The 24,887-nt window shown below is 38.6% G+C and overlaps 1 protein-coding gene across 4 annotated transcripts in view; it reads left to right on the top strand.

Annotated features, from left to right (window-relative positions):
* The first annotated feature begins 2,483 nt into the window (after positions 1-2,483).
* Positions 2,484-24,887, top strand: part of RHOBTB1 (Rho related BTB domain containing 1) — a 114,033-nt gene continuing 91,629 nt past the window's right edge. For 2 of the 4 annotated variants that reach the window (XM_033130679.1, XM_033130676.1), the window contains exons 1-2: positions 2,484-2,671; positions 16,754-16,851. The gene's annotated coding sequence lies outside the window, so the exon portion shown is untranslated. Of the gene's footprint in view, positions 2,672-3,080; positions 3,183-16,753; positions 16,852-24,887 lie in introns of those variants that run through there. The other 2 variants (XM_033130677.1, XM_033130680.1) reach the window with 2 other exon arrangements.

Here is a 24,887-nt window from a genome sequence, read left to right as displayed (position 1 = left end):
AGATGATGATGAATATAAAGTCATACTATTATCATATGTATTAATTCAAAACTGGAACAGCAGGGTAACCAACACCCCCTAAGTACACACCAAATTCCATTTTATTTATTTTTTTGGTAGTTTAATCTTCTCTGCCAAATATCATTGTAAATTAAAAAGGTTTCTTCTCTTATTTCCCTTGAAACTGTAGAATGATCAAGACAGAAAAGAGAAGAAAGATATAAAAAGATGCTGGGTAATGCAGACGCTGAACAGGTAGTGTCTGATTAAAAAGTTGGTTTCATTTTTTCTCTTTCCTTTTAGGACCAGGGTTTGGGGTTTAATAAATTATTTTACTACTGGTTATATAAATCAGTGTTTCTCAACTTTTCTGATTGGACATTCCATCAGTTAAAAATGTTCAGTATATTCGTATCTGATGTAACTGACGAGTGGGCCTCTAAGTATTTAATGGAAGAGAGTCCAGGCTCAAAGGCCAAGAGCCCATAGTCGTGTGAGGCTTGAAAGAACAGCAGCAAGGTCAGTGGGCCAGCGAGGCTGTGGCAGGGTGTGGGAGTGAAGAGTGACAGAGAAGGTAAGGGGGGAGGTGACAGGCAGGTACGGCCTTGCTGACTCAGGCCAAGTCTGAGTTGTTGCAATGGGAAACCACTGGGTGGTTTTTGAGCAGAGGTTGACATGAGCTAACACCTATACATTCAAAGGGTCACCCTAAATTCTACATGGATAATAGACCATAGGGGTAAGATGGAGAGCAGGAAGACAAGTTTAGAAGCTTTTTCACAAATTCGAATGGGTGATGCTGGTTTGGGAGAGTGGTAGTGGTGAAGGTTAGTTTTGGAACACCTTCTGAAGATGGAGTTATCAGGATTTACTGATGAGTTGGATATGCGATATGAAAGAAAAGATAGAAAAAAATAAAAAATAAAAAAGTCTTTGCAGCATGAACAATTCTAGGGATCAAAACAAAAGAGATAGCTAAAAATCACACCACTTGGAGGGTGTCTCTCATACTTCCACATACAACTTTTCACGTACAATTAATTATGTTTTCACTTATCTATTTAGTGGCTGTCTCTCCCCCATTAGAATATGGAAGGTCCAGCTTGTAGCCATCTGTCTAGTTCACCCTTATAGCATCTACACCAAACTCAGTGCGAGGTATTTTTTGAGCACTCATTAAATATTTTAAAGAATGAATGAATGTCCACTGCTTTGAGCAATCTTGAAATTATACCTTACTAGAAACTGTTGAAGGAAATAGGGATGCTGAAAAGGATATATTTTCAATAGATGATAGACAGGACTGTAAAGATTTTATAATGTTTTCTAGCTTATCCTTTCATATTATTTAAACTCTAAGACAAAACCAATTTTACTACTTCAAAGAAACATTGTGTCTCTTATGCTATCAGCTTGTTAACACACTCTTCTATAATATCAAGTTTTACTCTGATCTGACATCATAACCATATTATTTAAACTATTTAATTCTTATGAAAGTATTATTTCTGCTAAAAATAATTGGTACCACTAGCCCTTCATTCTTCAAACTCAAGCAAAATGGTAAAACTGAACAGTAACGTCTACAGATAATTTCTGAATCTTATTTTCAATGATTGCAGACTGCCTGTTCCATAAACTTTTATACAAGCTGTTAAAATCTCTTCAGATCGATTTGGTTGTATTTCATTTTCACCTCTCCTTCATATCTCAGAGGAAATGAAAAAGAAGAGTAAAGAGATGGATAGTTCTAAAGATATGCAGGTGCAACGTAGTGACTGGCTTAGGTAATCCTAGTCACTGCATTATTCAAAGGTAACCATATTTAGAGTTTGGGACAGAGCTTAACATGTAATGTATTGCTTTCTAGCATTAATTTTTACTTAGAAATTAAGTCCCTTTAACCCTTTCACTGAAATGTCAGTAGATTGGGGTTTTGAAAGGCAAACGTGCAGAAGGCTGCAGTAATTGATGAAGTCTTTGTATAAACTACACAAGACAACACCCAGTTTGTCATGTCAGCAGAACCCAAAGATGGAATCATTTTAATTTCCATCTCTTAGCTAGAGAACATTCCTACAAGAAAAGGCTGACCCTTGACACCGCCTGAAACTTCCCCCAGACTTGGCCTCCATTTGCAGAAGACACCCCCTCCTGACGCACCATAAATCCCAGAAGGGGTGTGGGGACACCGAGACTGGGGCGCGCTCCCTCTGGCCCTACGTGGAAAAGGGCGGGGTCACAGGCACTAGGGGCGACAAAGGCTAGGGGACCCAGGAGAGAGGCCGGCGCAAGTTGGGTGACAGCTCTGGGGGTCCGGAGGCGGCCCAGGGCTCCAGGACCCGCTTCCGCTCCAGGGCCCCGCCCGGATGACTCCTGAACAGGCCACGAGGGTGGGGAGGGACCCACAGCCTCCGCCCCGCGGGGAGGCGGCGGCCGGCAGGAGTGAGGTGGCCAAAAGGGACGCTTGTGGGGGGACGTGGCGGGGAGGGGGGTGGGTGCCCGAGGTGGGAGAGTGTGTGGGATTGGCGCAGCGGGATCCGCACCTCTGCCCCGCGGCTTTACAAAGCCCACACAGCAGCCCCGCAGCCAGGCCGACCGAAAGCCACCGCCTGAGCCTCCAGTGTTCCCAGGTAGCCTCTGCACACCGCGGGGCGGGATCGCGCGGCAGGTAGGGGGGAATGCCTGGGTGGGAGGGGTTATGGGGGGTCTCTCTGTGCACCCCCACCCTCCTATCCACAGATGTAGGAGACGCGAGGGCTGGAGAATGCCTTTGCAGCCCTGAAGGAGAGGTGACCACCTGGTTACCTTACAGTGACCTCCTGACAGCTGCCCAGCTGCTGAGAAGGCACAGGGACCTAGAGGGTGCTTGCTTCCAAAATACTTTGGGTGTTTCCTGAGCCCTCCTACCTAACTGTCCCCAATATACCCATTCATTCATTCTCATTTTCTCTCTCTCTGTCTCTCTGTCTGTCTGTCTCTCTCTCTGACACACACACACACACACACACACACACACACACACACACACACACACAGTGTGGAGGCGGGGTCTGCGGGATCACAACAGTAGAGTAACTGTCAATCAGAAGAGATTAGAATCTAGGCAGGACTTGTCCAGGCTGGAGTCTTCAGAAAGTACGTAGGTGCAGCATCTGCAGCTCCTCGGGTCCAGCCCTCAGGTGATGCGTAATTGATTTTTCTTGGTTTGTTAGCTCTGAAAGTCCCAGGCTTGTAAAAAGGTTTCGGTCAAGAATGAGAATTTGATCCATAGGTGCTTTCTTTGCTCTGCTCTCCCATTCTAAAAAGTTGGAAGTGGGTGTTCAAGAGAGCTTAGTCTTTAAAACTTGTGAGTTTTCAAAAAATAAAAATAATATAAAATACAAACTCTTAGCTTGAATTAGGTTTTCTGTTTTTTAATATACATGCATGCATTTGAAGAGAATCGATAACTGGTAATGTGATTAGATAATGAGTCCAGCAGGTGCAGCATCTTTAGAATTGAAAACTAAGTTTACTGTACAGTTTTAGAAAAACTGACTCCTTCTTTATGTGCTTTATTTTTATGTTATAATCTTGGGATGTGTCTCTGTTGGGAATTCTGTCACATCCTAAATGTCTTGTGAGGTATCCTCTGGAATTGGCCAGCCAACCTAGGACAGAACCCAGTATGTTCCCTTTATATCCCCTTTTTATTATTAATGTTTCAGGTGGGTCTGACCTACTCCCCAGGCCTCTTGCCTTGGTCTTCAGTGAGTGGAAAAAGATATCAGAAATGCCCTCTAGGCAAGTTTGGAGCACGAAGGAATGCTGCAGACTTTTTTTCCTCCGCTAAAGTTCTCACATACTGGCAATTTAAAACCTAAAACATTGTTTACCACCTGTCAGACTCACTCAGAAGTATAAGGATTAACTAATAAAAGGTTTGTAAAATGCTTCCCAAATATAAAATTCCATAAATATGCTAAATAGTAATAATCTACCCATTGTTAAATTTATGTAGCTGCTTCTGCCATGCATACAAGATGATTTAGAATGCATGTTTCCTGTCAATTAAACAATGAGTTTGGAGTAAAATAATGAGTTCAGTTCGCATCCTATGAAACTTTGAAATAAAATTTCTCCCATAAGGCACCATTGGCAGAGAATCATAAAGTAAGCAGCATTTCAAAAAGCTACATATGGAATGACATTTACCTTATGGTTTGGGGGGAAAGGGACCCAGTGAACACCTGAAACAGAAATATTCAGCCCTGGTTCATGTGTGTCTGAACCATAAATATTCCCTTACGTTTTAGGTGAGTCTACAGGGAGGGCCAACAAGTACTGTGGAACAGCCTTATAGCTGCTGTCTTCTGTAATCCATGAAATATGCCTCTTGGTCTCTTAGTATTTTTAAGGCTGAAGTTCACTCTGTGGTTTTGTTCACAGACAATGAAGAACATCCTCATAGTTACTTGGATGAATTATTCATTCTTCCAATATCATGGGCTTGGTTTTTAAGCATCTTTAGCACCAGTAATCATTTTAATATCCTGCAGATAATTGAATTAGTTTGTTCCCAGTGGATTGAGTGACATGTTAAAATCACATTTTCCTCTTTGTGTGTATTTACTAATGAAATGTGTCATTTTTCTGTTTACTGGCCTCTTAGAAGAAAACCTGTTTCTTATATGCTAATTGAAGTATAAATATTGTTATGGCTGGCACTTCCTGTTTTATGAAAACAATTCCAGATTCACCATTAGCAGATTAAGCGGTGAGCAAAACCATGATTTGGGGGATGTTTTTCCCTGACAGCTTCCCACTTTCAATGGTCTTTTCTTTTCATTTCTTCCAATCAGGACTCTCAGATGGAGAGCTGCTAATAGATATGCCCCGGCCTAGTATTCCAGAACTCCCCATCTGCCACCACTCCCTTTATCCAAGTAACTTAACCTGTGCTCTACTTATTTTCCAACAGCTTGGTATGGGTAAAAGTGCATTAGGCGAAAACTCAAAAGAGCTCGCGTGTATCACGCAGCCATGATATACCAGGCACTGTGCCTCAGTATCTCATTCGATCCCTGTAACAATCTGATGCAGTAGAGATGTCATCTGTGCTTTACACAGAGGAAACTGAGTCTCCAAGAAGCCTTGCTGCCCAAAGATGAGCAGTTTATGAGTCAAAAAAGCCAGGATTTGAACCAAGGCCTTCTGGCACTTCCTGATACACTGTGACCCCTAAGAAGGATTCGCATTCTGGACTGAAGTATAGAGGAGTCTCCCATCAATCAACTGGCCACTTGATCTTGGATAAGTCCCTTAAACCTTCTGGGCCTCTTATTCCCTTTCTTTAGTTTTGGATTAAATTCTCTCTCAGAGATGGAAGGCACTGTTCCAGGAATTTGGTTGCCAAGCACATGAACTGCTCCTCCCACAGGATTCAGAATATGCTCTCTTTTGCCCTCTCCTCGACTCCCGCCCTTATTTACCTTTTATCTTCCTTTATGTGCAAGTAAATATTACCTCCTCCAAGAGACTTTTCCCATTTTTCAGGCCGTATTATTTTCTGTCTTAGCCCTTCGTGATCCCTCGTAACACTGATTAGAAACTGCAGTTATTTTATTTATGTCAGTTTATATGTGCTGGTTGTTTTTATCTTCTCCCCGAAACTCCCCCATCAGATTGAGGCCAGAGCTCTTTTCGTCTGACTTTTTTCCTTATTGTATTCCCAGGGTCCATCACAGTGATAAATATCACATAGTCAGATATCAATAAGTATACGATGAATGAATAGTTACCTCTTAGAAAGGACATGTGCCTATATATTGTCCTTTTCTTAGGATAACCTAAACGAAGTGCCATCAGTCTTACAATAGTAGAGAGAGTGAGTCTGACTTATGAATGGGGATCCCATTATAAGCACGGAGACAGTGGGGCTTCCCTCGGTCACGCAGGACAAATGGATACACTGCACACTGTCCAACCCCCCCAACCCCCCATTTTACAGCAGAGAAAACTGAGCTCAAAACATAACAGAAACTTGGGTTTGGAAGATACTTTAGAGACAAGTTAATGATCTAAACCGCTGTTTTATTGATGAGGAGACTGACGCTCAGAAAAACAGAACCTCAAGTATAGAACCTGTGCCTCCTGACTTCCAGACCTGCGTTCTTTTCAGCAAGAATCAGAAATCTCAGGGACCACCTAATCAACAGGGGTAGGGAGTTTTGGACAATGCTGCTTTCTTCCAGAAATTCCAAAGAGCCTTAGGTTTCCCAGACCAATCCTGAGTAGCAGCATTAGTACACAGCAGAATATCCTACTTCAGCTAATCTTAGTTTTAAATTTCAAACGGTCTCTAAATTTCCGTGACTCATTTACTATTGTAATGATCCATCAGACAGCCTTTTAATAACCTTTCATTAGTTTACCAACTCTGCTTAAATGCTTGGAAGCTCCAAATGCAAAATCTACAGTGCTGAGCATTTAATACTAGTGTGATAGATTCAAGATACATTTGAAAGATAACTGATATTTTGAACTTCCAAATGATGATGACTTGTTTTGAAGGACTAAAGTAACTTTTCTTCCTCAGAGAGTAATCCTCGCTAGAGTATTACATCCCATTAAAAAAAAAAAAAGCAGTTCTTAAACTTTAGGGAGCATAAAAATCATCTGAAGTCTTTTTAAAAACCCAGAATGCTTGGAGCCACTCTTCACAGTTCCAAATTAATAGGTCTAAGATTGAACCCAGACAACCGCATTTTTAACAAACACCTTTAGTAATTTCTCTGTCAAATGGTGTGAAGATCTCACTTTGAGATCCAATGATAATTTTGGTATGTTTTGAATTTTCCCACATTTCTTCTAAGAGGATTTTTAAATTAAATTTATTGGGATAGCATTGGTTAATAATATTATATAAGTTTCAGGTGTACAATTCTCTAATACATTATCTGTATATTGCATTGTGTGCTTACCCGCCAAAGTCTAGTCTCCTTCCATCGCCATATATTTGACTCCCTTAATCTCTTCATCTTTCCCCAAACCCTCTCCCCTTCTGGAAACCACCATACTGTTATCTGCTTCTATGAGTTTTGTTTGTTTGTTTTGTTTGCTTATTGCTTTCTGGTTTTTATCCCACATATGAGTGAAACCATATGGTTCTTGTCCTTTTTTTGTCTGACTTATTTCACGGAGCACGATACTCTCAAGATATGTTGCTGCAAATGGCAGTATTTCATCCTTTTCATGGCAGAATAGTATTCCATTGTATATATGCACCACATCTTCTTTATCCAGTCATTGGTCAAAGGACACTTTGGTTGTTTCTACTGTGAACAATGAGGCCATGAACATAAGGGTACATATATCTTGACAAAGAAATGTTTTCAAAATGTTCATGGAGCTACCCAGAAGAGGTATTGTTGGGTCACAGGGTAGCTCAGGTCTTAATTTTTTGAGGAACCTTCATATTCTTTTCCACAGTGGCTATACCAATTTATAGCCCCACAAGCACTATACAAGGGCACCTTTTTCTTAAGAGGATTTGTTTAAACAAAGATATCTGAGGAGGAGTTCAATGTGTTTGAATCTAGAAAATAGCAGAGATGACCAACACTGGTTTACTAGTTCTGATAAGCATCTATTTCCTTGTAGCAAAAACCATATATGCATAATCGTGACACAGAACACTCATTCCATGGATTCCAGGCTGCCAGAGCTCTTAGGGACACCAGGGTCATCTGCAGTGGTAGACAGCAGAAGCTGGCTCTTCAGGCTACTTACTCTGGCCTACAGAGGCACATTATGGTTACAGGTATGGAAGTTATATTTTATTTGGTCTGTGCTGAGCACCTTGAGGACATCTTCCACAGCACCTTAAAGATGGTAGACTCGAATAGTTAATACATGAATTTAATGGATAATAAAATACATCACATTTTTCTGATGATACTTTTCCTTCACATTAGGAAACATAACTTTAAAAAAGGAAAATAAAAATAAGAAAAATATACCTAACCTCCATGCAAAATACCGTTAGTCTAATATTTCTAGACTGAAATATTAAAAATAGATTTGGAACATGTATTTAGATGTCTACCATTCATATTTTCTAGAGGAGCTATAGATCGTAACAAGCTTGTATCTCCATTAGGATCTTTGCATTAGCTAGTCTCTCTCTCTGGGAGTGCTCTTCCCTCCGACCTTGTTTGGCCCAGCTAAGATGATGACATCTTTTCAGAGAGGTCTTCCTGACCACCAATCGCATTCACTTTCTATTACATTTTTTTGTTATTGTATATTATTACTATCCAATTATTTTATCTATTTTTTTTTTTGTCTTTCCTCATCCCCCCTGGACTAGTAGTATCCTGAGGTCAGAGGTCAAGTCTACATGTTTACTGCTATTTTCTGAATATCTCTTACAGAGCGAGGCACTTCACAGGTAATCAACAGATCTTTTGTCAATTAGTTCATTGTCAAAAAAACAAAGATCTGATCTTCTGGGGTTATTCCACTGTAAATCAGTAATTTTTAACCTTTTGAGTGAAATGCACCTTTTAGAATTGGATTAAAATCATGAAATTCCTCAATAAAAATTTACATGCAAAAAATTTTGCACATAATTTGGAGAGTCCACAGACCTCAGGCTAGGAAACTTAGCCCTAAAGGTGTATGCGTAAACAGTAAGAAAATCTAACTGAAATATTGAGCTAAATATCACAAAGAAAAAGTAATTACTATGAACACCAGTGTCTTGATGTTCATACATTTATGGTAATAAATTATATGTTGCCTTGGGAATATTTTGCAACCCTCCAAAGGAAAAAGAAAGTCTATATATAGATGTTGTATATTTTATTTATATGCTGGAAAGGATTTAGGCTCATAGAAAAAGGCTAATAAAAATATATACTGCTTAGCAATATAAAATATATTTCAAATAAGTAAGGGAAATGAGTCAAAGGAAAAAAAATAAGGCTAAGAACATAAGATGGGGCCAGGAAAAAGATTCATACTCAAAATGTATGCCATGAAATTCAACACTCTTGCTAGAAGATAGTAACAAATTTTGTTCTCAGATTTTAGTAGCCAATGAGAAGGAGAAAAAAATTAGTTATGCCTTGTAGAAGGTCATATTTTATATATACTTATATATGAATATATGTACAGTATATATATATATATGTGTGTGTGTGTGTATATATATATATATATATATATATATTTAATAGCAAACTGTTTCTTAAAAGAAAGAAGCTGGAATATAGTAATAAGGAATAGAGGTTATATTTACAATGTTTGCTTTTGGCAAGTGCCCTTGTACCTAAGCCTGCAATAACCCATAATAAAATGTTCAAAAATAACTAACATTTTGGATGTTTATAATTAAGATTTGAAGACTCTCTGTCATTTTTGTTAGCAGTAGGCCTTGCAGAAAGAGGCCTCATTAGGTCAGTGAAACCCTCCAAAAGTCAGAGGAGGAGGATTGGGGAGCTGGACTAGGAACACAAAGGGTTTTCTCCAATTTTTTCACCTCCCCACTAGTCCCTGTAGCATTCCGCTCTTTCTATGTTTGCACACTATTTAAATAAATTGTCTGAAGCTTTCATTCTCCCCTTGAAGGGGGCTGTGCACCTAGGACGTTGACTAATGCAAGTTATTCCAGCTAACCTTAGTTTCCTTAGATAGCTGTCCATTGGGGACTTGTCCGCCTTCTCTCTTTGAGAGAGCAAATACAATAACCAGCTTTTCAGAACATTATGTGGAATTGTGGCATTCTCTGAGGTGCTATAAATGGATCACATTGACAGCTTTATTTGTCATTCTTAAATGGAATGTGGTTTTCCCCCTTTGTGTTAAATCGAAATCAGATGGCATTTCTTATTTCAATGTAGAATGTTTTTACTCTCATAATTGCAAAAGTACATTTATAACTGACACTATTCTAATTTGCAAATATTGTGTTTCATTATTTGGGGTGGGGGGTCTGTACTGGAAATGTAACTGAGGGGGAAAAACTTATGCAACATTTTCGTTTCATCTATTTGTTGAGATCCTGATACAGTTGCTAGAATTCAGTCACCATATGGAAGCAGAAACTATTATATTTCAAGTAATGACATGGATTTTTAGAGGCAAGGATATAAAAAAGCATACCTGGCAGAACATCCACAATCCAGAAACTTAAATGTTTAGTTTTTAAATTTCTTCTCTGCTTTGCCTACCCAGCGTGTCTTTGGTTCTAATCCTCTCTACCTCTCCTTGCAGTGACTCTTGTTCAATACATGCAGTGGCAAAAAAAGGCAAGAATAGGGGTGAAAACTACTACCTTCCTATTGTAGCATATTTCTTATATGCAAAAATCAGTTGCTTCAGCCCAGGTGAAATTTTTTATTTAAAAAATCAGTATTATTCCCATCCATGCACTGCTGATTCTGGGTGAGAAAGGAAGTTCTCTGACTTTCTTAAATCCATCAAAAGCTCTCAGTGCTCTTGTTACTGATCTCAATACTATGCTTATCTTTAGAATTTTTTAAATCTAGGCTCAGAGTACCTTTTTCTCACTAAATGTATATGTTTATTTTCATATTCATTTCATACACTCATGCTTCCAGTAAAGTCATCTTTCTGAGAACTCATTATGCGCCAGACATTGTTAGGATGCAATGAATGGCTTCAGGTATTCTCTGCCCTCATTTGGCCTCCATGCTGATGGGGAAGACAGACAGTAAAAGAACAACACAAATAAGCATGAAAATTAAACTATTCTAAAGGCTACAAAACGGAAATACAAGGTTCTAGAAAATGGGATCTAAATGATAGATAGCGGCCCACTAGACAAGGAGTACAGGCAGAAGGCATAATGTTTGGGAAAGCCATGATGTATGGAAAGCAGAAGAGAACAGAGTTAATGGAAAGGAAAGGAGAGCCGAGCAGCTGGAGTACCAGGAACAGGGCGAACAGCTTGAGTATGGAGATGTAATCAGGGCCACTGCCATGAAAAGCTTTTTATCCATATCAAAGAACGTGTCTCTATCCTAGGACCAAAAAGAAAGACAAGGTAGGTTTGTTTTTGTTGTGGTTTTTTTTTTTTGGGGGGGGGGGGGGGTGTAGTTAGTTACATCATTAATTTTGTATTTCCAAAGAAATATTCGGTGGTAAGAAAAGATGAAATAGGACCATTTGTGACAACATGGATGGATCTTGAGATTATAATGCTAAGCGAAATAAGTCAGACAGAAAAAGCAGAGAACCGTATGATTTCACTGATACGCGGTATATAAACCAAAAACAACAAAAGAACAAGACAAACAAAAACTCATAGACACAGACAATAGTTTAGTGGTTACCAGAGGGTAAGGGGGTGGGGGGTGGGAGATGAGGGTAAGGGGGATCAAATATATGGTGATGGAAGGAGAACTGACTCTGGGTGGTGAACACACAATGGGATTTATAGATGATGTAATACAGAATTGTACACCTGAAATCTATGTAACTTTACTAACAATTGTCACCTCAATAAACTTTAATAAAAAAAATACAAAACATATATATATATATATTTCTGTCTACAAGGTGGACTATTGATTGGCAAGGGGCAAAAGTTATATAGACCAGTTGAAATTTTTAAGTGGAGATACTGGTAGCTTGCCTTAGGGGAGGAAGGATGAGATGTTGGTGATTTCTAAAAAGTAAATGGATTAGAGAGATGTATGGGGGAAAATAACTGATGGGCCATCTTCTACGAAAGTGTCAGGGAATACTGGAAGAGGAACAACTTTGCAAAGACAGAAGCTCAATTCAGAGTTCAAAAGTCTTAGCTGCACCACAGGACAGAGCAAGCAGATGTTTGACAATGGGGTGGAGCTCTGAGGTTTGGACATAAACTTTTGACTCATCTTCACATGCACAGGTCTGGATATAACTGGTATGATCCACAGATGGATCTGATTGCCTAGAGAAATGGTAAAGTGAGTGGTAGAGGAGAACACTAGGACCGAAATCTTGAGGAATTCGAATCCATAAAATAGTGAGGGATGAGCTTGCAGAGGATGAAACGAGCAGCAAGAGAAATAGAAGGAAATATAGAAAATAGAAGTAGGAGGTTGCTGGGCCAGCGGGGACAAGGAAGCAAGGATTTCATTTCAGGTAGGTAACAGTGGTCAGTTGGCTTGAATGTGGAAGATCATTTGATTTAGCAAGAGTGGAGAGCCCCGATCAGGAGAGAACTGTTTTGCATTAAAGAGAAATCACTAAGTGAAATGTACAGGAAATAGAGTTGTAACTGGTGCTGTCTGTGGTTATGCCTGTTTGAGAATAGTTCACAAGTTCACATCTCACATAGATCTCAAGAAGATACGTGGGGAGCGCGCATGGTAGAGAGGAAAGTCATTTCGACATGTTGGTGACGAGGAAGAGTGGAACTAGAGTGGAATTTAAGCATAGAACAGTCTGAGATTCTGGGTTCTAACCTGGGGAGAAAATGTGAACCTGACGCTAAGAAATTTCATGAGCACAGTGCTGCCTGCTCCTCCACCCTGGTACTCTCATGACCAGGGCAAATAAACCAAAGGTTCACAAAGCACTGTGGACTGGCCTCACCCACGTGCTGACGTCACTGTGTGGAGGAAGAAGGCCGGGGCCTGTAATGTCACAGAGCACATTCTTACGTAGTGACTCGTGGGAGGTGAAATGCATCCTCAGTTTGTCTCCCTGCATCCACTGCACCACCGCAGTTTGAGTCCACCCAGTGGTGGCAGAGTAGAAATTAATAGCTCAGCACAGTCAGCAATGTGATAAGGCAGAGGTCTGATGAATGGGGTATGAGCTGTGAACGGGAGGTAAGAAAAGAAAGACGAGAGCGACGCGACGGTGATTCCTTGCCGTAGTTTGGCTACAAAGAGGAAGAGAGAGGTGGGGGGCACAGCTGGGAGAGAGATTAGTGGATGAGTAAGCACTTACTCATTCAACAAATATTACACAACCTTACCTGTGACCGGTACTGGGACAGGCTCCGGAAGGCATGTTCCATCCCTAATGCGAGACCTTGTATTTCATGTGATAATTTCATATGCAGAGTGACTAAGTATTTTGTGGTCTATTTCATTAAAACAAATGCAACATGTTTCCTCAGATATAAACCCTTAATTTTTTATAAAATGATCAAATTTCTGTTCAAATAAAAGAGAAAAATAACACATCCACCTGTACTTGGTTTTTCTCTCATCCTCTTTCCTTTCATTCCTTTTGTGTTTCAAATGTGAACAGTCTTAGTCTTGATATTGTCACTTATTCAGAAGCATTTTCTAGAATGGTGTCTTTAAAATCATCTCAACTTCAATTATTTATAGAGCATCCATAATATTGAATATTATGCTGTGGAAGTCAGAAATGTAAATACAGCAGGGTTTCCGTAGCTAGATTATAAACTTTCTGAGTGCTCTTGGCACTGCTGTATATAGCTGTACAAAATAAAGCCAGAGTACTGTAAATGTGATTTTTGTAGCAAGGGTACAGTTAAGCATCCTTGGGTATGTAGAGGAGGGTACAATGAATTCTTAAGAATTCAGGAAGATCCCTCAAAGAGGTGGTATTTGAACTGGGTGTTAAAAAAAATGAGCATTTCAGACAGCAGAAGGCAAGTAACCGAAGTCATGGAGGCATGAAACAGCTTTTGGAGGGAGGAGAGACAGTGAGGAGAAATGGTTCAGTATGACTAAAGAGGTTATATGGAAAATGGTAAATGTATTGGTCTCAGATCTTAGAAAGCTGTGCTGAGAAGTTTTAGACTTGACCCTACAGAGACTGGAGGGAGTTTGGCCCTACAGAGACTGTTGGAAGTTTGCAAGCAAGTGGAGAAACGTGAGGTTCATGAAGAAAACTGGGATCATCAGAAAAGCTGGGAAATTATGACGATTAGAAGCAGCAGGGAGGACATGAAATTGGAGGCCATTGGCTCATTGGTCAATGACAGATGGTACATTGCTGATATGACAATGGCCTTGGAAATGTAAAAGGGGAAGAAAGCTTTGTGTGGGCAAAGTGGCCATGATCAGTTGGATGTGGGTGTGTGGTGGGGAGGAACAATGATGGAGAGAAAGCATTCAAGTCAGACAGATTTTAGTACTGAAAGAAAAGCAAATTCAGGAGAGGATGGAGATGAGCACCTATCTGGAAAAGTATTTAAAAAGATATCATTTCAGTTATAGGTGTGAATGAAATTGTTGCCACCTGAAGAAACTTGAGGAAAGCCCACGTGTAAGGAGAGGTAGAGAAAGAAGAACCAGAGAAGAAAATTGAGAGGAGTGTCTTGTTAGATTGGAATGATGTTTCAAGGAAGAGGCTTCGTGCTGTGATTTGTTTCATTTATATAATCATTTAGTTGTATCTTTTCCCTTTGTCCTCCTTTCCCTTTTGGAATTGTACCATGAATTGGGCTGTGCAGCTGTCAGTACTGCATCACATCTGTACTGTATCACATCAGTACTGTATCGCATCAGTACTGTATTGCATGAGTACTACATCACATCAGTACTACATCGCATCAGTACTACATCGCATCAGTACTGCATCGCATCAGTACTGCATCGCCTCAGTACTACATCGCCTCAGTACTGCATCGCCTCAGTACTGCATCGCATCAGCACTGCATCGCATCAGCACTGCATCGCATCAGCACTACACCGCATCAGCACTACATCGCATCAGCACTGCATCGCATCAGAACTGCATCGCATCAGTACTGCATCGCATCAGTACTGCATCGCATCAGTACTGCATCGCATCAGTACTACATCGCATCAGTACTACATCGCATCAGTACTGTATTGCATGAGTACTGCATCGCATCAGTACTGCATCGCATCAGTACTGCATCACATCAGTACTGCATCACATCAGTACTACATCACATCAGTACTACATCGCATCAGTACTGTATTGCATGAGTACTGCATCACATCAGTACTGCATCACATCAGTACTGCATCTCATCAGTACTGCATCACATCAGTACTACATCGCATCAGTACTACATCACATCAGTACTGTATCGCATGAGTACTGCATCACATGAGTACTGCATAATTATCAGTACTGTATCACATCAGTACTATATCGCATCAGTACTATATCGCATCAGTACTGTATTGCATGAGTACTACATCACATCAGTACTACATCGCATCAGTACTACATCGCATCAGTAGTGCATCGCCTCAGTACTGCATCGCCTCAGTACTGCATCGCCTCAGTACTGCATCGCATCAGTACTGCATCGCATCAGCACTGCATCGCATCAGCACTGTATCGCATGAGTACTGCATCGCATCAGTACTGCATCGCATCAGTACTGCATCGCATCAGTACTGTATCGCATCAGTACTGTATCGCATCAGTACTACATCGCATCAGTACTGTATCGCATGAGTACTGCATCACATCAGTACTGCATCGTATCACTACTACATCGCATCAGTACTACATCACATCAGTACTACATCGCATCAGTACTACATCGCATCAGTACTGTATCGCATGAGTACTGCATCACATGAGTACTGCATCGCATCAGTACTGCATCGCATCAGTACTGCATCACATCAGTACTGTATTGCATGAGTACTACATCACATCAGTACTACATCACATCAGTACTGCATCGCATCAGTACTGTATCACATCAGTACTACATCGCATCAGTACTATACCACACTTCATCTTTACAGCTCTGTCCCCTATTTATTAGTGACTAACAACTTGACTAGAATCACCAGCAATCAGTGACTTACTTCAGAAATTCCTCCTCTATTGAGAACATGACTTAAAGAAGCCCCTTGTGTGTTTGTTAGGAAGGCAAAACAAGGGAAGAGAGCTGGATATTTTGTTAATTGGGAATTAGTAGGTTTATACTTAGGATTTCCCTAATTCAAGCTTCAGGTTTTTCTCTAGAAGTTTTGTAGCAATAAGAACTACCGCCAAGCAAATGTATTGTCATGCCCTTCAGTTTTCAAAGTAGGTAATCAGGCCTACCCTTGTTAAATAGGATAGTCCATTCTATCTCAGTTTCTCTATGTCATGTTTTACATGAAAATATTTTTCTGTGAATTTCATATCAAAAATAAAATACTTGGTGACTTTGGGAGAAGTAATACATTTTCTCCTAATACTAGGAGTTATAGAGGAAATTATGTTTTCCCTTTACCTAAATTACCAAGAAATTCAAATCCAAATTGTAACTTCAATTATTTCAACTGCTGACCAACATAGTAGCATATATACTTCCTCCTTTTTTACTCTCAACCTTATTCACTTATTTTTATTCCCATTTCATTATGTTTTCTTTTGGAAGCTACCTCCAATTCGTAAGATAAACAGGGCATAAATAAATCAAATACTTTTACTGTTAACTAAATGTCTTTCTACATGTCATCTCCTTTCATCGTCAGAACAGTCCACTGAATAACTGGTATTACCACTCCCACCCAAGAGAAGACAGAACTGAACCTCAATGGCGTTAAAGACTTAAAGTGCACTCAGACAAATACTGAGTGCGACACAACCCTGGGACTTCTTTCTCTAATGGCAGTAGTCATTTTAGCCTTTCTTGCTCCGATTTTTGTGGGCAACTGGTTGATTGGTAAATGGCGTATGGTTGGCTAAGACAGCTCTCATTCAAAGAAGAAACAATCATTGACATGAGAAACTAGTGTTTGAGCAGTTTTCTTCTTGATGATGAAACAGTCTATGTTTGTATCTCCAGGTTTTATAACAATCAAGAAGCACATGAAAGAAGCCTCTTTCATCAAGTATTCTTAAGTTATGAAAATGGAATTGAAGCTTCTGTTCCTCCTTCGTGTGGTAAGTAACTACTAATTTGGGTAACAGAATTGACTTTCCGCTCCATCTAATTTTCTCACAATATTTATAAAAGAAATGGAAATGCTTCTTATGTGAAGATGGCATGACTTATGAATAATATCCAAATTTGTCTTCAGAATGTTTCATTAATAAAGGGTATATTCCATTTTTTAGTTCAATTGTGGTTTTTAAAAATTCTAGCTTAATATCTTTTACCTGGTTTAGAATTGGAGTCATTTTGACCTACATGTGGATTTTGATCATTGAAATAACATAACTCTTCTACCCACTTTATAAACATTTTTTAAATTCTTTGGAGAGTAATGTGGTCCTAAAAAATAAACAGCCAGTTATTTTACCAGTAAAGTGGATTTATTTGGGAATAGCAGGTATTGCAATCCAGGACAAGCATGCCACAGCAAAAACTATAGGCACATCCAACAAGTGAAGGAGAGGAACACTATTTTATGGAGAAAAAGGAGGACTATGAGGGGGTCGTTTTGCATGAAAGACCACTGGAGGAAAGCAAAGAGTTCAGGGTGGTGACCGTTTCTTATTGGGTGAGTTGTTGGGCAAAGTAGGACATCTTCCTTCTTCCTGATGGAGTTGTAAAACAGTATGGACTTGCAAGGTACGTATGTCTACTCCTATTGAGGTCTGGAATTGACAAGTTTTCCTGTTGGGGTCCGTACCTGACGCACAGCAGTAGTGCCTGAGGGCTCCCCCTTCTGGCCTTCTGACTCCTTTTTACATGAGGTTTCCCTTTTTTTAATTTTCCCAGTAGCATCCTGTGCAGACAATCGACATGTAGACTCTTAAAAGTCATGGCCACATAGAAGGATGATTTAGAAATACCAGATTGCTGTGTGGTGGCATTTCTCTTTGTCCCAGATGCCATAGTTTGGAGCACCCACCCCTTTTGGCCTGGGCACGGTCTGTCTTTAATTAGAAAAACTTACTATCACTTTTCAAGTGATTAGAACTGACTCATCCCAAGAAAGCACCATTAGCTTTTTAAGAAAGGGCCACATAACTGAGGTTCCACATTATTGAGCTTTTTCACCAGGGTATTGTGCCTAAAGGACTTGAAATGGTTTGAGACAGTTCACCTTCTTTAGTCCACCCACAAAACACTTGTTATTTTCACTCTTTATTGCATTTTATTTTTCTTTGTATGTTCTAACACATACTTAAAAGAAGAATTCTCTCTATATTTGCAGCTGTATTACAAAAATTTCATTTATTCCAAAGAATTAGGAAGGTGGGTATATCTGAATTTGGGAGAAGGCTGAATTATAGATAACTTATAAACAAATGTGGCTTTTATTACTTTAAACTACATATACTAACTTCAACAAAACATTACAAAGAGGAAATCCTTAAGGAAACCTGTTATAATAAATCATATGAACATTTTGTTATTAGCATATAGATTGGATGTATGTAGGAGTTTGTATAGTGCCTGAGGTTCACTGAAAATAGTTTATTCTGCATCTAAAAAGTGTACATAAGATTGAAAATAAATGTTTAAAACACCATATATTATCTACCTATAAATCAATGTATTTGCAAAGCAAAGGTAAATTTCAGCCCAGCTCATAAACAAATTATCAACAGATTTTAAATTTACTGAAGCCCTAAATTAATGAGATATTACCATGTGTGCATAAATAACTTAAAGGATAAAATTTGCTGCTCTTTTTCTCAAATGGGTATTTGTGCTAATGAATCAGGATCCTATTTACACTATTAGTCCCCAAAGTAATTGCTTATTTGAAGAAGTTCTGTCTTATGGGTTTTTCAGTTAATTAAATCCATTTGCATTTTATGCACACATTTTAAATTCTCAAGTTCTATTTTTCATAAGACAGATTCAAATATATTCATGTAATAATACCTCTCATTAAGGCAGTAGTCTTTCATTTTTAAAGGAACTTTCAGAATAGCCATATGCATAAAATGCTTATTAATTAAATCCAATCAATATTTTAGAAAAGTCAACCCATTAAATGTTATTTTTTTTACTTTAAATTTTCCTATTTGTTATGGTGAGTGCTATGCTGAACATATCTCCAATTTCTAATTTTTCAGTTAGTTTAATTTATTCAATAATTATTTTTGCTTTGATTTTGCATGGCAATTTTTAACTTCCAATAATGCCTTCAGAATTTTAAGCAACCTTTTTCCAAGAGTAGCATTTGCAAGGTATGTGCATATTAACTGATTGATCTGGCCAACCTAATTGGGAGATCTCTAAAATATGGAGCAAAATGCTTCTAATACTGAGGAACAGAGTATAACAATTCACAAAGCTAGGGATGTTATAAAAGGTATAGTTTTCTCATAGTTTTCAAATATTTGAGAAGTTGGGAAATAAAGTGCCTAAGTGATAGAAATTGTTAAGTGCCTTCATTAGATCCAAACTATGGAAATCCTTCTATGCTACCTTAGCTCTGAAGCTTGAAAAAGCTACTAAAGTTAGAAGAGTGGAAGCAAAGGAACAGGCTAGATGGAAGGAGGAGCCAGGAAGAGGAGGATCCATTGCAGTCGGCCCAGAGTCTACAATCAAAACGCATAGCAAGGCCAGATGCTGGGAAAGGCACACAGGGCACTATTTGGAAAGTAGATATAAAATGCAGTTTTGAAGTCATGCCTAACTGAACTATTTCTAGGTGGTTATTAGATGTTTATCTAGTTTAGTTTATCTAAACTTATTAGTTCCTCTTTTGCAAAGAAGTCATAAAAGGCAGAGTCTGGATATGTTTAGGTTCAAATTCCACCCTAAGATTATCTCTGAATCAAAAGAAAGTAGAGTAACCAAATGGGAAAAAAAAAAAAAAAAGAGGGAGGCAGAAAAGGAGAGGGAAGGAGTGGGGAGAGAGAGAAACACTGGAGGGAGGGAGGGGTGGTGTCCTAAAATAAAGATAAGTATCACAGTTGTTTCATCCTTTTTGGCAGTATTGGACAATAAAGTACTTTTGTTATCATCTTACCATGAGATATAGGTATAAAATGGAAAACAATTTTTGATATGCTGAAAAACTCATATACTTTATAATAAACAAATTTCATTCAATTATATCTTATTGATTCATTTAAGCAATGATCTATGTAAAGCATAATACCAATAGTCTCCTAAGAAGATATCATTTTCTTTGTAGCTGGAATCGCCCTGAGGAAGCACTTCTCCTCATTTAAAGAAAGTAGGAATACAGCACTTGTATTACCATTTATATAAATTTTTAATACTGAATAAAATATTAGTGTTTAGTGTAATATTGATTCTCAATGTAATACTCCTCCATAATGGCATGCTAATTGGTTAGAATTAAATCAGACAGATTCAAAACCCTGAGAATAGACCATCTAACACTTGTAATTTTTTTTCATTAGTTTCCAGAATTCCAATTAAAATGGAATTAATCTGTCAAATAAAACACCATGATAGAATAAAAGTTCTGTGCATTACATCACAGCACCCTGTCTTCCTTCCTACCACTCTACCCTTCTGATGAGACACACTAGTGAAGAGGGTGGGAAAGAGGGTGGATGTTCAGTTGTGAGTTTCAACCCCAAGAACAAAAGCATTCAAGAGGTAGGCATCTGTGCACATCCCAGCTCTGTAATTGACTGTGACACCGTATGCATTGTACTTAAACCTCTTGGAGCCACAGTTTCCTCATCAGTAATATTATTAGTCTAATAGTACTGAGCCCTCGAATTGTTGAGGAAATAAAACAGAGCTTCTCAACTGGGGGCAATTTTGCCCCCCAGGAGACATTTGGTCATGTCTGGAGATAGTATGGGCTGTCACCACTGGGGAGCAGAGGCCAGAAATGTTGCTCATCTTCCTAGAATGCACAGGACAGCCCCCCACAACAAAGAGTCTCTGGCCCAATAGGCCAATAGGACCAAAACTGAGAAACCCTGGAGTAAAGTGAAGTAATACATGTAATGATCATAGTGTCTGATACACAGTAGGCCCTCAAAAAACATTAGTCTAATGACATTGTTACTGTTGTCATCATTTATTCGAAAAGGAATTCCAAATCACCCATATGCTATCAGAACTGAGTACTACCATATAAGCAATGCAGTAAGCCCATCTCAGCATGGTCGTGCCTACCTGCTAAGTCATCGACTTGGGGTGGCCAATTTTTAAGTGCCTTCGGGATGGACTGAACCATTTAATACTTGACTAGTCTAGAAGGCTCAGAGATAGGATCGTACCAAAGTTCATGGGCTATCATTTAATCTGTACCCTCTCAGAAATTAGAATAGGAAAAGACAAATAAAAAGTAACTTACAGCATCAGATGACTGTTACTTTTTAACTTCTGCTGTTAGTAATGGCTCAGGGATTGCCTGATGATCATCAGCTTTAGAAAACAAACTGGTATTGGGATACGTGGGTAGGAAATATGGTCCAGTTAACATAAGATTCTGACTAACTGCTTATATGGTCCATGAATACTATCAATTTCAAAACCAGTTCAATGCAACAATAAAGTTTTAGCTTAACGTCAAAACATTTTAAGGATAGAAAATGCCTAACACAAAATTTTGGAGGTCAAACAGACCTGAGTTTGAATTGCAGCTTTATAACCTTCAAGCTGTGTGACCTTGAATAATTTGCCTGCCTTCTCTAAGCTCAGTTTCCTCATCTGTTTAATAGACATAACATTACCTCATTGGGTTATTGAGAGAATTAAATGAGGCAGGTAGCATTTGACATACATTGGCAGGGGGTAAATGGTAGCAGTTATTATTTTCATTTTTAGTATTATTTCTTCTGGAGACCTTGCATCGCCTTGGGGTCATTATCATGGTCATGCGTTCTCACTATAAAGAATAACTATGATGTGTAGGAATTTTTATTAGCAGTAGAGGCTCAAATTACATCCATCCCCTCAATAAAAAAAAAAATCTTAGACTTACTTTAATAAAATTGACTTAAGAAGAAAAAAGAAAATGTGCATATTATACATGAAACTTTCCAGTGAGATTTTTTTTTTTTAAGGAAAAGGTGGATTTCCTAAATTAAAGAATGAACGATGTGCACATCTTTCTGGCATATTTTAATATAGTTGATAATCCACTTTTTAATTAGCCACCTAATTATAATTTAATACAAATTTCCCTAGGTGGATGTAGTAACCTACTTCGGAGAAAGAAATGGCGCTCTGAGTGGGCACTCCTACTGTGAATTTTGACACTTTTTCAGGTCCAATTTGTTCTAAGCTTAAATGACCCCAGAGAAATGGAGAGAGCTCTTATTTCATAACCTAATAATTCTGAATGCCAGGAAGGCTGACTATAAGGCTAAATTCACCTTTTGTCAGTATTTTTATTTTTCCATTTTTTTGTTCCCCAGAGAAGACCCAACTTTTTTTTAATCTTCACATCATTCAAAATTTTAAATTTGACAAAAAAAAAAAAAAACATTTATGATTAATCCAAGCTATGGCTCCCTTCATTTTTCCTGGTTTGCTTTCTTAACTCTGCAAGTTTCCCCAACGTCCCACTCCTGAGAAGCAAAGGATTGAAAGGTACCTGAGGACCATCTCAACTTCACAATAGTCACTTGTTTAACTCCACAACCCACACCATATAAAAGAAGGAGATTTTTCACTATTCCTAAGCCATAGATGTTCAAAGTTCCCAAACCTTAATAGTTATTTCTTTTAACCACTGATTGTTTATGACCTTAGTTTAAAATGTTTCACACTTACCATTTGGTGCTGTGTAATGAAATTGATGGCTTTATTGAATTCTATCTTCCAACCAGTTTTAGTTTTGCATAGTTATAACTTCATTGTGTTTGCATGTGATTTTGAGCTATTGTCTCCCATTAATTTCTGGCTCGTATTCATTAACCTTACGCAGAGAGAAAAGTTGCACTTTTCATTTTAATTAATTTATCTCCTTGCTTTCACCCCACCCCTCTTCCCCCACCCCCCCAACAGTCTATTTCAAATAAAGTACAGGTCAGAACATTCTGCTCCTTGACTCAAAATCCTCCAGCGGCTCCTGCAACAAACAGAGTAAAACCTATAGTCTAACAGTGGTCCTCAAGGTCATATATGATCCAGCCCACCAAGACCACCATATCTCCTTCTATCCTAACCCCCACGTTCACTCCACTTCAATCACTCTAACTTCATTACAATTCTGCCAGCAAACCAGGCATGTTCCTGCCTCAGGGCCTTTGCACTTGCTGTTTCCTATTCCGTTAAACTGAATTGAATTACATAGAATTACACCCTTATCGACCCTATTTCATTTCCCTCAAAGCCTTAATTTGTCTTATATGAGTTTTATCTTCTGCTGTTCTGCCATTGCAGTTCCTTTAGGAAAACTTTTATTCCCCCCACCCCCAGTTGGATTTAGGAGATAAAGGAAATAATTTCACTGTGTTTCCTCTTGATCACTGATAAGGTTTAACTACGATAAATTTGCATTTTAGCCATAGTCCTTTCCCTATTACTTTTCTTATTAGACAAGGAGACTGTTATCACCCAAATGGTAAACTGATTGGGATAAATTAGATTCCTGATAAAAACACTCCTAGGTGAACCCTAAAGAGAGACAGATATACTTGGAAACGCCAAGCTCTATAAATAGTTAAATGAAAGAAAATGAGAGGATTGTTTTCCTATGGACCTAGGAATACTTTTTCTAGCACACATGTTCCTAGCATATTAGAGCCTTAAACCTGATTCAAGAAATACCTACCTCCTGATGACAAGAAAGCCATAAATATAGTTCATGACCAAAGATTACTCACTGTTTATTATTACTGGCGACACATGATACATAGAGGAGATCTGGCAATATTTCAGACATCTCCAGTCAGTCATTTATCATTTCATACTGGGAAATGAGGAGGCATTTCTATATTAACGGCCCCTATAAAAAGAAGTGGAGAAACGTCTGATGTGTTTTATCACTGAGAGTCAAAGGGACATTGACAATGTTAAAAATGTGCTGAGTGGAATACAGGTTTTGTACAAGTTGGTCTTCTAAATAATAAGACTCCCTTAAAAAAAAAAAAACAAACGTAGCAGTAGAAGACTACTAAAGGCACTATGTTCTATGTTGCTTATTTCTACCTTGTGCCCTTGAACGATGTTTCTGGACGTGGGTTCAGAAACAGAAGCTTGATTTATCTGTAAAGCCTGTAACATTGTGAGCAGCATGACGGCCTTGAGACTCGCTGCTTCAAGCCAGGTTGCTGTCCGAACACAGGCGATTTACCCTGCAGATCAGTTTGATGCAATATGCAGAGACCCAACGTACCCCCACACCCCCAATTTACCTTTATTTCCCCATTTCAACATATAATTTAGAAGAAACCCAAACACAGAGCATGTTAATAACTTCTGCCTGATTAAAAATTTCAAACCCATGTTCCCTTCATAACTATTATGTCTATACAAGGGAAAGACATAAAGCCCAGTAAGGAGAAGATTTTAAAAATGGGGCTGGGGATGTGAACAACCAAGAACTTTTTCTTAGAAATGGTGGGAGTGAGCCACTGAAAAGTTTTTACCATAACCAGTAACTTCTGTGATGCTTTGCAGAATTCCAAAGACACCATTAAAAATTAAGTAAAAGGTCTCAGCTTGGTTTTCTGTGTGCTTCAATAGGGGGGAAAGAAATATGTAATGCAGACGGTGTTGAATGTGAATTAGTACAAATATTATTAATTTAATGTTCATACTGCATTTTATGGTTTATAAACTGCTAGCAATAATTTTATATATCTTCCCTCACAGCAACACAGTAAAATATATCAGCATTTTATTTTTCCCATGTTATAGATGAGGCAACCTTTAATAAGTGATCTATTTCTTTCCTGTGCATATTGGTTAACTGGTAAATGATTAATTTATGTCTACATGAACTTTATCATGCAAAGTATTTATTTTAGTGTGAGTTGGTATTTATTTTACCCGCAAAGCATTACAGTATCCAATTATATATGCATGTTTTAAAGGCAGTAAAGCAGCCACCAGTAGTTAATGCAACATTAAG

This window comes from Rhinolophus ferrumequinum, chromosome 16, assembly GCF_004115265.2.
Source record: "Rhinolophus ferrumequinum isolate MPI-CBG mRhiFer1 chromosome 16, mRhiFer1_v1.p, whole genome shotgun sequence".
Taxonomy (NCBI): Eukaryota; Metazoa; Chordata; class Mammalia; order Chiroptera; family Rhinolophidae; genus Rhinolophus; species Rhinolophus ferrumequinum.
This window is presented reverse-complemented; position numbering and strand designations above follow the sequence as displayed.